The sequence below is a fragment of the Pistacia vera genome, unplaced genomic scaffold, assembly GCF_008641045.1.
Source record: "Pistacia vera cultivar Batoury unplaced genomic scaffold, PisVer_v2 Contig1223, whole genome shotgun sequence".
In the NCBI taxonomy this organism is placed as follows: Eukaryota; Viridiplantae; Streptophyta; class Magnoliopsida; order Sapindales; family Anacardiaceae; genus Pistacia; species Pistacia vera.
In genome coordinates, this window is record NW_022195275.1 from 39062 (window position 1) to 50292 (window position 11231).

General features: G+C 36.7%; 1 pseudogene; it reads right to left on the minus strand.

The window, feature by feature from the left end:
• Nucleotides 1–4084: 4084 nt before the first annotated feature.
• Nucleotides 4085–8384, minus strand: LOC116115653 (annotated as a pseudogene).
• Between the last annotated feature and the right edge of the window lie 2847 nt (nucleotides 8385–11231).

The window sequence follows — 11231 nt, forward strand, 5'->3', positions numbered from 1 at the left end:
GGACACCTTCATGAATATTCGCCACTCCCAATCACTCGGTTCGATGCATCGAGTAAAGTCTCTATGATTAGTCCTATTTTCTCACTCAGTTAGGTATGCCGAGTGAGGGCAAGTTTGTGTTTCACCTCCATTTATCCATTCGGTCTGGTATACCGAGTGCGTCACCTACAATGAAATTTATACTATTCAGCTCCGTGAACCGATGAGCGGCACCTTCACATGTTCAACCATTCGGCCATGAAGGACGACTGAGCACACCTTCACGCAACATCTACTCTCTAAGCTAAACACTCCTTAACTTAGAGAGTGGGGGCCAAACTGTTAAGACCAAAAATATCCTCGGCCCAAATAGGCCCAATGATGAAGACTCCTTCAACAAAGCTCAGAGCCACGACCCAATTCCAATTGGGCTAGCAACAGAGTTTGCACATTAGGCCCGCCCATTACACCGATCATGTTGCTCATCGCTTGAGCCCAATCAATAAAAGGTTCCGATTCGTTTGGACCTCATCAGCAGCTTACCTAGGTCCGGGCCCATTGATCCTAAACCACCTACTGGACTTAAGGTCTACTTGGAGCCTAGGGTTGCCTACTCATTTCGGCGCTATTCGAACTCTATTGAAGAGATCCATTATTATCCTAATTCTTCTAAGATCCATATCTTAGACCCGCTGGGACTCCCTTTCCCACTAAGGTAAGGGAGTCAAAGGCTCTCATTTTTTACAAAACCTCAATTCCTAAGGATTCATGGTCATACTAAGACTCGAAGATCCTACAGTTGCTATTTAAACAAGAGGCCAGCCCTCCCTCTAAAAAAAACATTACACCTTCTAATCCCGTAGCTCTCACTCTTGAGAACTTGGCATCACAACCATAGTTATAGTCTCCCACTAGACTTTTGGTAACCTTCTCTTTCCCTAACTCTCACTAAATTAGCCTCATTTAGTCTTGCTGACTTGAGCGTCGGAGTGCCTACGGCAAACACCACCCCGGTATTTTTCGTTCGCTTCACGTTTGTTTTCTTATGTGTTACAGCGGATTGCTGGTGGCCTCAACCTCACGGGATCAAACCCTATTTCCGTAGCGGTAGATTTTTTGCATCTACACATATGAAGAGAATAATCGATATCAGAGCCAATAAAATGCTTAAAATTTGTCCAAAATTTATAAGAGTCAACCTGTTTATACATATTGCATTTCATGATTGGGAGAAAAAGATATGAATTTCCCAAGGATATTTCCTTATTAATAGTATGCATGGCACATGCACATACGATAATGAATAAAGGGGTCCAAGATTCTTTGTTTAAATAAACTAAACAAAAATACTTCAACAACTAATTAAAGTGGTCATGTATTTTCTAAAGAGCGTTGGCCCTCAAGTTTATCAAGAATCGTGCATGGAACCTGACCGAAAGTTCAAAAAAAGACAGTTAATTTAGCTAATCTTTCTAAACCTTCACATTTAGAAAGATTACTAAGTATAATAAAGATTAATTAAAGAGGCAGTTAATTAGAATCTGAACTATATAAAGAGGATATCATCTTTGGATATGTTCTATACATATCAAAATGGCTGGGATTGGTGAGTCGGTGCGTGAAACATTTCTCACATTATAGTAAATCGGTTGGTCCTAAAAGTTCCTTAAATTAAATTAATTTAATTTCTTCTCCAAGATAATATATATGTATCAGTTTATGATTAAATTAAAGACTATATAACAATGTCATCAATGGCGGAAAGGTTATAAAGAATCATAATCTTGTGTTAATGATTAAAGCACCAATTGAGATTGCTTTGGGTATCCGGAAAATGAAAAAAAATGACTTCAATATATTTATTAACTTACAAATTTAAACCAATTAACCACCCAAACTGAAGTGTGAGCGGAATTCAACCTCGAATTTCTTAAACAATCTTATCAATCAAGCTAGAAGGTATCGGTTTACAGTCAACACTTTTAATTTAAGTTTACAAGAAGGGAAAGGGGAAGGGAATTGTTGACCCCTCAGTCAAAAAGGATGGGAAGGGGACATATGCAATGTTAACACTAATTCTAACATGATCTTTCAAGAGGAAGATCTAATATGGTCTCTCAAGTTTAAATCCCCTTAAGGATAAAAAAGCAGAAAAAAGATCTAACATGGTCTCTCGAGTTCGAGTTTTCACGATTTCTAATAGGAGTGGCCACTGGAGCTCTTGCCCCATCGGTAATTTCAATGTCTCGGGAAATTAGTTGAGGTGTGGACAAACTAGTTCGGATATCCGTGGCCATAAAAAAAAATGTTAACTCTAATTTATAGGGAAACATGCGTTTCATGAAATTAGAGGAATATATTCTTATGGGGTTGACTGCCCTTACGAAGGGCAGTGTGGCAAATACAGATAGGCCTATCAATTGGAGAACAAATTTAGAAAATAGTTCGGTCCTTAGTATAGATGCCTGTAGGCCCTGTACGGTTTAATTAGTTTATACCAATGGCAGAAACCAAACGCGAATTCGAATTTGGGGAAGAATTTTATGTTTCCGTTTACATTGTTGCGAAAAAACAATTCGGTGTTTGTTTATAGACAAAGCTTCTTCTTTTGTTGTAATGGAAGGGGCAATTCTAGTCGTACACGATTTTCTTGGAAGCCAAACATTTGCGAATGAAAGGAAAGCATCTTTGAATACTTGAGAGGATTTGAAGAGGTTGATATATGAGATGGAATTCATTAAGCAAACTTATGAAGCAAGGCATCTTTGAATGCTACAGATGATTTGAGGAAAGTTGATAATATATTTTGTAACATAAAAAAAAAAAAAAATTTAAAAAAGATAAAAATTTTGAAATAAAAAAAGAAAATGAAAAGGGAAGGGACAAGGAACCCTTTCCCCGGTCCCATCCCCATTACGAGGACGGCAAAAAATGCTAAATAATGATTTATACATCAATCCAAAGTCACGTTCATACCACTAACTCATTCTAAAATTAAACAAATCTATAAACTCTCCTCGCTTGACCCACTCATTTGAAATAGGCTAAATATAACCATACTTCTATATGGATTTGATTATTTGTTATTATAATTAATAGTATTGCGCTGTGAAATTTATATATATACAAGAAATTTGTCATAGTTAAACAAATTCAAAATAACACTTTTTAACATTTTTTTTTAAATCATATAAAAATTCATTCTCTATAATTTGTATCTGGATAAAAGAATTATTAAATAAAATTCTTAACAATCACAAAACTAATGACACGTCATAACCAACCACTTTATATCAAAATTTATCTTTGGGCCTCAAGATCTGCCACAACAAAACGCTTGGCCCAAATAAAACAATATAATTTTAAATATAAAAATGGGTAAGCGGCGGGGGGGCGGGCTGTCCAAGGGGCCCGGGATTAAAAAAGTCGCCAGGCCCGTCTCCATCCCCCCCAAAAAAGTGGAAGCCCCAGCCCATACGGGACGGGTCCCCAGAGAACCGCGGACCTTGCAATCTCTATTGGACCTGAAAGGCTAAATGGTTTTCTTTCTTTATTTGGGATATGAGCAATTCATCAGTACGTAAACTTTTTTTTTTTTTCCCTTCGTGGAGGGCATTGCCAAATTGGAATGGATTCTCTGTCAATAAGCCCAGATAACTGTGTTTTAAACTTTAATTATTCATCTATGAAGAAATATCAAATTTCGGGAGCACTACGTATTGTCATGTGTTTTGCTGGCCTGACTCAACTATCCCTCAAGCTAGTTCAAAAGAGTCAAGAAACCCAGAAAAGCAACCATGGGTACATAAGTTCGTATGCAAGCTTAAATCCTACTTCAAATAAAAGAGTGTAAATTATAATAGAACGTTTGAATTGAAAAAGAAAAATACAAAAGGAACAGCAAATTAGGCGTATTCTCCAAAAAGCATGTAAATATGAAATTGGCTCAAACGGCCAAGAAACTTCTCACAGTGAGATGAGTCAATCCAAAACTAGTCACCCGCACATGCCTATGGGCATTTGCTGCTATGGATTTGAGATTCTGAGAGGAACAAAAGTTAGATAAAATGCTATGAAGTGTGAGCTAATTTCAGAAACATGACAATCAAAAAAGTTTCTTTTCCTTATCTACTGTAGAATGTTTTGATAACAACCATTGTTGCATTGGAGTAAAATGCGCACAACGCGAATTGGGGGAAGCACATAAGCATAATCATTGCTTCAAAGAGGTAAGGAAACTCTCAGGAGGACGGATGGTTAGTAAACAATATGAAGGATAGATGAGCACAGATAAAGAAAGCGATCATAATTGATGCAATAGAAGAGGATGATCGGTTTTCTTCAAACGGGATCTTCCACAGGTGTAAGATATAGAAGAGTAAGAGAGCATACATCGCCATGTACGGAAGAATCAGTTTGTCACGAAAGGAGAGGAAACATAGAAAATAAGGCATGATGTGTCAACCATCGAAAAGGACGAGGCTCTTCTAGGGCTAATAGGCTTGCAGGCAGAAGCGGCAGCCGAATAGACTTCTCATGTACTGCAGAGATGTAAGTGATGATTTAAAAAAATTTTCACATGGGACAAAATGAACAAGTAAAGAAATTGTACTTACCTTGGAATGAAAATAGTAGAATGGAAACGAAATATTCATAAGCCCATAAAGGAAACCTTGCCACTGGGAGCCAGACTTGCTGAACCATTGAAGGTAGACAAATCAAAACAGTTGCAGTAAAGCTAACTAACTTCAATGATTGTACTGTAAACAATCGCTTCCACTTTATAAGAATGATGTGGTGCACCAAAAATTTGCAACATAGTCCTCGTATAACCCTCTCTCAAAAGGGGCAAGACGGGAAAAAACCTGCAAAGGGCACCAATTACCAATATTAAAGTAGAGAAAAAACTAATGAACAGCAGTTTAGCAGTAGTTTGATATTCTAACACACTCAATATTTTACTTAGTTTTTCCTAGTTTATAAATCAATCTAATTCATTGCCAAAAAGCCTTTACATGTCCAGAGAAAAACAGGTGACATGATTACTTCAAGATTCAATGTACATGATATACTGGTCAATTGTAATGTACAGATATGACAAATTTAGCATAAAGCACATCCGACTAAATCATCAGATGGTCAACCTGTTTCATAAGTCTATTCGTAGTGCAGAATCCTCACTGGATAATAGTCTTTTTAGAGCACTATATTCTAAATAAAACCAAATCTTATCATTTTTTTTTTCCGTAAGAGTCTCATTAAGAATGCTAGATCTTGAAACATGAGAAGTTATATATCTAAGCCAGAAAGACAAAAACCTATGTTAGTAGCCACAAATATTACTATCAGACCAACAAATTCATTTGTAAACAGAAGAGAAATTCTTAATGTTGTTTACCCCAAAAAGTCATTGCTGAATGAAGATATGGCCACCAAACAACAGCAAATGTTCCATGAACACAGGCCCATTTTATCACCTTCAAGAAGAGGACTTTTACACCTTAAGCATTTACCCAAGAGATGGCTGGAAAAAGCAGGAGCAAAATATGCACTCATCTGCGCAACAATGAAAATAATAAAACAATCAAAATACAAATTTGACAGAAACATAACACAAAACACCCACTTCAAAATAATCCTAAATAAATAAATGTAAAACAGCTTAAAATGGATTAGCTAGAGAAATGAATTAATCAGAGATGATCTGTGACACATATAAGATAACTAGTAGATTGCCTTTTTCTCCTAATCCTCACATTAGCCTCTACCTGCTCAAAATGGCTGGGACATAAGTACCCCTAAAGAAGTTCAAAAGTGTAACTAGTCAAAGCCCTACAATCAAATAACTATGAAAAACTAGAGCTATCCATAGCATCTGAAAAGGATCATCAACTTCTCCATTATAATAGATTAAATTATGCCAAAATTCATTTGTTATGCTCAAAAGCCACAAGTTTCTCCAGAAATCTAAGATACTGAGAAAAGCTAGGTTTCCAGGACACAATTTCTTTTCCCATTTGCTAATCTCGTTATTTCCTGAGTATTTCAAACACTCAAAATAGTAGTCACATTGCTGGTTTGTTCATGTATGGATTCTTTTTCATTCATTGATGATACATCATCATTCTTCACCTTTGTTTCAAAACTAATAGATTTGTTCCACAGGAACCACATGTGACTACCTTTTCAGGATATGTTAATGAACATAGACATCTATTGCAAAATTTTATAAATTCTGAACTTGCGATGAGAGGGCAACTATTAAGCTCAAAAATTGGTGAGCTAAAATGTCCAATTGGCAGGTAAAAAGATAAAATAAGAAAATTAATTTGACGGACATAGATAATGAAAGACTGAACATGCAATGACATAAAGTGAGTTTAAGTTTGATTGTAGTTGTGCTTGCATGTGTCATGAGATGGCACTCTCAAGTATGGCCTGTTGTACAAAGCTCCTATTTGGAGATCCAATCATGAACAACAAAAAGTTATAAGGAAGCATATATTTTGCCAGTTCAACAGTGGCAAACAATGCCTCAACCAATTTTAAGCTGAAACTGAGTATCACCCAGTTAGAGGGACGTCAATGTTCAAATTCAATCAGTTGTCAGAGCATTATTTATTTAAATATAAATTTTAAGTATTGATAAGTTTTTTCTTTTAATACCCAGAAATTCCTCAAACTTTCCTATGTGTTCACTAAGTTTAGACTGAGAGCAACTTCTAGACCCTACCATCTCAGCTGCCAGGAAACTTGTAGATTAAAATATTCCAAGTATGTTTTCACAAGGGGATTTGGATCCTTGACCTTTGGTTGAATCAAGAGCTTTTACCACTTAATCCAACCCTTAAGGTTAAGTATGAATAATATTTGAACATAAGACTTAACTGAAGGTAACCCCAGAAATTCACCACTAGCACTAGAGCTATTTCATCAAGGTTCTCTTGGGATCAATCATCAAATCTGTAATAACAGGGATACAACTGGATTTGATCCACCTTACCGCATCACTAGAATCTCCCAACTCTTTATATATCCCTATTTTTATATCTCTTTACTGCTATAGCTGCACTGTAATCAATAATCTTCTTGCAAATATTGAAACACATACATTGGAATTTACTCATTGGAAGAGTAGAAAGACCATGGGCTCTTAACTTCTGGTGGTTACATATATATGTACCAACTTGTCACTCCAAGCTTCTGAGTGAACAAATAATATAATTTACCCTTGCTAAGATTAAAACACACACTATTGAAAGCTTCAAGAAGCTTCTTTTTGTTTAGTAGAATCTGATCGTTGGATGCTACCTCAAGTAAATTTCAGCAGATTCAACACAAGCCCATAATAAAACTCCAGTTCCCTTTTGTTCAGCCTAGTTAATAATTAAGCATACCAAGGTCTTAACTCATAGGTTTTTAACACATTGAACTACATATGGTAAACTAGGTACAGCTACAACTATGTGAGATAACTGCAAAAGATAATTTAAAATTAATGCAAACCAGCTGTAGAAAAGAGGAAGCACCTGTTTATGGTTCAGAGCAAGAGTGAATAAGAAACTAGCTACAAGGTCCTTCTGAGAAAGGACGGCAGCAATAGCACCCACAGTAAGGCCCAAGCTGATGCAATTGTACTGATGGACAATCATATATGATGAGAATTAGTATAAAAGGTACAGAACAGGAGCTGGCAGCCAAGAAAGCAAAAGATCTTTGATACCTGAAAATGACCATGGTCAATTAATATCAGACATGGATTAAGTAGAAGCATTGAAATGTGCCACACTATATCATTTCTACGGCTGCTGTTGTGAGAAGTATAGTAAACACAAACAAAATACAAAACTGCAGGAAAGAATATGAGAGCATCGGAGGATAAAACTGTCCACCTCATCAGTAGCTTTCTGCAATGAAAAGCAGATATAATAACTGGTATTATATATAAAAAGAGTGCTATAAAAGTGTCATTATATTAAAAAGTGTAATGATACCCACCCAAGATAGCTTTCATAACCACGAGATGTAAAAAGAGAAACCGACTCTAGGTCAAAAAATCTAAGAAAAAGGCCGTGAACATAACTCTGATAGGCAGTGAGGGGAGGATAGTCAAGACCCCAGTAGCTAAGATCATTGGTGGTGCTATTACGGTACCACTCTGTAACTGGAAGATTGAGAGTGATCTCCATCCAGTGCCTCTGCGCCTCATAGTCACCAAACTTTGGAGGATTACCAGCTCCTGAGTAAGGATGGAGTGACACTGCAACTCGTACTAGTAATGCAAACAAAGCAATACAAATAAATGAAGCTCCAATGCCTTTTTGAACCAACCACCAAGATGCACCATCATCTCTATCAACGTCTACTTTGTCATCCCTCACCTTCTCTTCTTTCTTCTTTCCCATTTCTCAATTCTCTCAAAAATACATCACGATTCCATCTTTGCTACCATTTTAAATTATGATAACCAAAAAATAGCACCAAAATCTAGCAAAAAAAAATAATAATAATAAAATAAAATAAATAAATAATAACAAAAGTAAGACTCTACTCAAACCCACCAATGTCTGGACCACTTAAGTTATAGACGATTAAGCAGTAACGCATACCCAATATTAAAAATCAAAGAATTGTATCGAAATGAAACAACCCGCAAAGTTCCAACATTGGATTCAAATAAATTTTTTTATCAAAGATTAGTGATTTAACGATCAATTGACTTGTAAGCAAAAGACAGATCTTCAGTTTGGTAACTGGAAGAATAACGAAATTTCGAATCCAAAACTCTACTTAAGTTTGACCCCCAGTCTTTCTCAGCAAGGAATCACAGAGCATAGAAGAATCGGAAAATCTATATAACAGAGAAAGTGAATGCCTACCTGAATAATTAATTCAAACCATTCAAAATCCGATTAATTGGAATAAACTTTTAAGCTCATTTTACAAATTTATTTATTGTAGATAATTTAAATTATACAGAGTATCCATTGTAGATAAAGATCAAATGAACTTCCAGAACTTTAAAACATAAAGATCAGGCTTCACATGTACCAAATTTCAGATTGGAAAATCATGGGGCTTGGTTGCATCAGCGGCTGAGGCTCCGCTGTCTGAGGTTGGTGGCAGCGGATTCCAGAGGATTCTAGAATTTGAGGTGTTTCGTCGCCGGTCACCGGTGTCGAGAAGACTGACGATTGACGAGTACTAAGGTTCGCTCGGAAGCAGCCGGTGCTGTCGTGATCTGCGTGTTGCGAAATTAATTTTGTTATTTCATATTCTTTGAATGTTAATTTTCGGGTTAATTTTATTGAACCCTTGAGTTTTGAAAATATTTATAAAACCCACAGGTTTAAAAGGTTATCGTAAAACCCCATTTGTTTAGTCTTTTTATTATGAGTACCCGCTGATTTTAGAAATGTAACTCTAATCCCCATGTGTTTGGCTTTTTCATAGTGACATCCATTAGTTTCGGAAATGTGATCCTAACCTCTATTTTTGAAGAAAATGACATTTTTCCTAAATTCAACCAATCTAACATCCAAAATTTGTCAATAATGTTGAGAGGGTAATAATTTTTCGAGATTAAATTGACGAAATTGGTGATAAATTTGAAGATTGAATGGATGACATTTATGAAATTAGCGAATACTCAATATAAAAAAGGCCAAAATAGTTGCATTTTTTAAATTAGTAAATACTTGTTATAAAAAAGACCAAACACACAGGGTTAAGGAAACATTTTACGAAACTAGCAAGGTGTTTATTAAAAAATCCATACACATTAGATTTAATTATAAAAACTCTGGTTTCACAACAATACACTCTCGTACTCCAAACATTTAGGGTGCGTTTAGTTCAAGGGTATTCAACATTACTCCAATAATGTCATCTTATATTACTCACATTACCATGTTTGATTGTCAAGTTTTAAAAGATTTAAATAATCTTCCAAAACTAATAGTAATTATTATTGATTATATAGATGTTAATCTGAATATCACCTTTTTCTTGGTGCCTTTGTTCTTAACACAATTTACAAGAATATTCATGGACTACTTTATCCTAATACACAAGATTTTTAGGACATTATTACCCTTGAACTTGAACCAAATTACCCAAGACAGATGGCCGGATCTGACCACCACCGCCTGTGTCACAGGGCCTAAACTCCCTTCTAGGCACTACTTGGAACAAGCATGCTAAGAGCTTGTCAACCTTCCCCAAATGTGGGTATCCCTGCCACAGATTACATCAACAATATACAAGAGAGGCTACTGAAACGTAATGCACATAATATACAGGAAAACCCAACCTTATATTATGTATAACGAATATAAGGATAACTAGAATGCACCCACAGTGTTTCCCACTGTTACAACCTGATCTGCACTCACAAATACAACACTCGAGTTACAATAAAGGAATACACACCCATATCCCCTCTCTCTCTCAAACAATATAGCATGCTCGCCTTATATACATATTGGCAAAGCAGTTACATGATGGATACAACAACAGTTACAACCTACACAACAGTTACTAAGCAGTTGGCCACATACAGGTCTTATCTAAACACACATAACCATCCCACAGCCTTGTCTAAGCAACCATGCATGCAGCTTTGTCTGAGCATCCCATCAGTCTAGCGCATGCCCACATGCACCCCACGCACACTATTGTCTGCCTTGTGCATGTACTCAACAACTTGTTGCTTACATCACCTATTTGCGCATGTCCCACCCTGTGCACTGCTTGACCTGCTCATGGGCGCCCAATGCCCATGCTAACACATGCATGCGCGCGCATGTTTAAGCTTGCAAGTGCCCACTCCTGCCAGCCTATGTGATTGTCGCATCAGTGTGTGCTTGGCGTCCCAATGCTCAGACACCCCATGATTGATATCATTCATCCTTGTTTAGCATCACCTGTGTACTGTCTTGGCAAGGCTATGGCCAAGGATGAAAGCCACATGCTTGCCCATGCCCATGACACTTCTTAAGGGTCTAACAAACCACCCCCACCGGAATAACCCGACGACCTCGTCGGAACGATGGAAATGTACTCCTGCACAATCTCCTCAAACTGCCACAAATCGATATCTCTATCCACGAAACCTCGCTGTCTTTACGCCTCTTCCATTTCACCAAATACTCAATTTGGTGATTCTTCTTATGTTATCCCATCCTTTGGTGATCTAAAATCTTCTCAATTTTATCATCGAACTGTTTTCTAATCATATAAGGAGCTCTCTT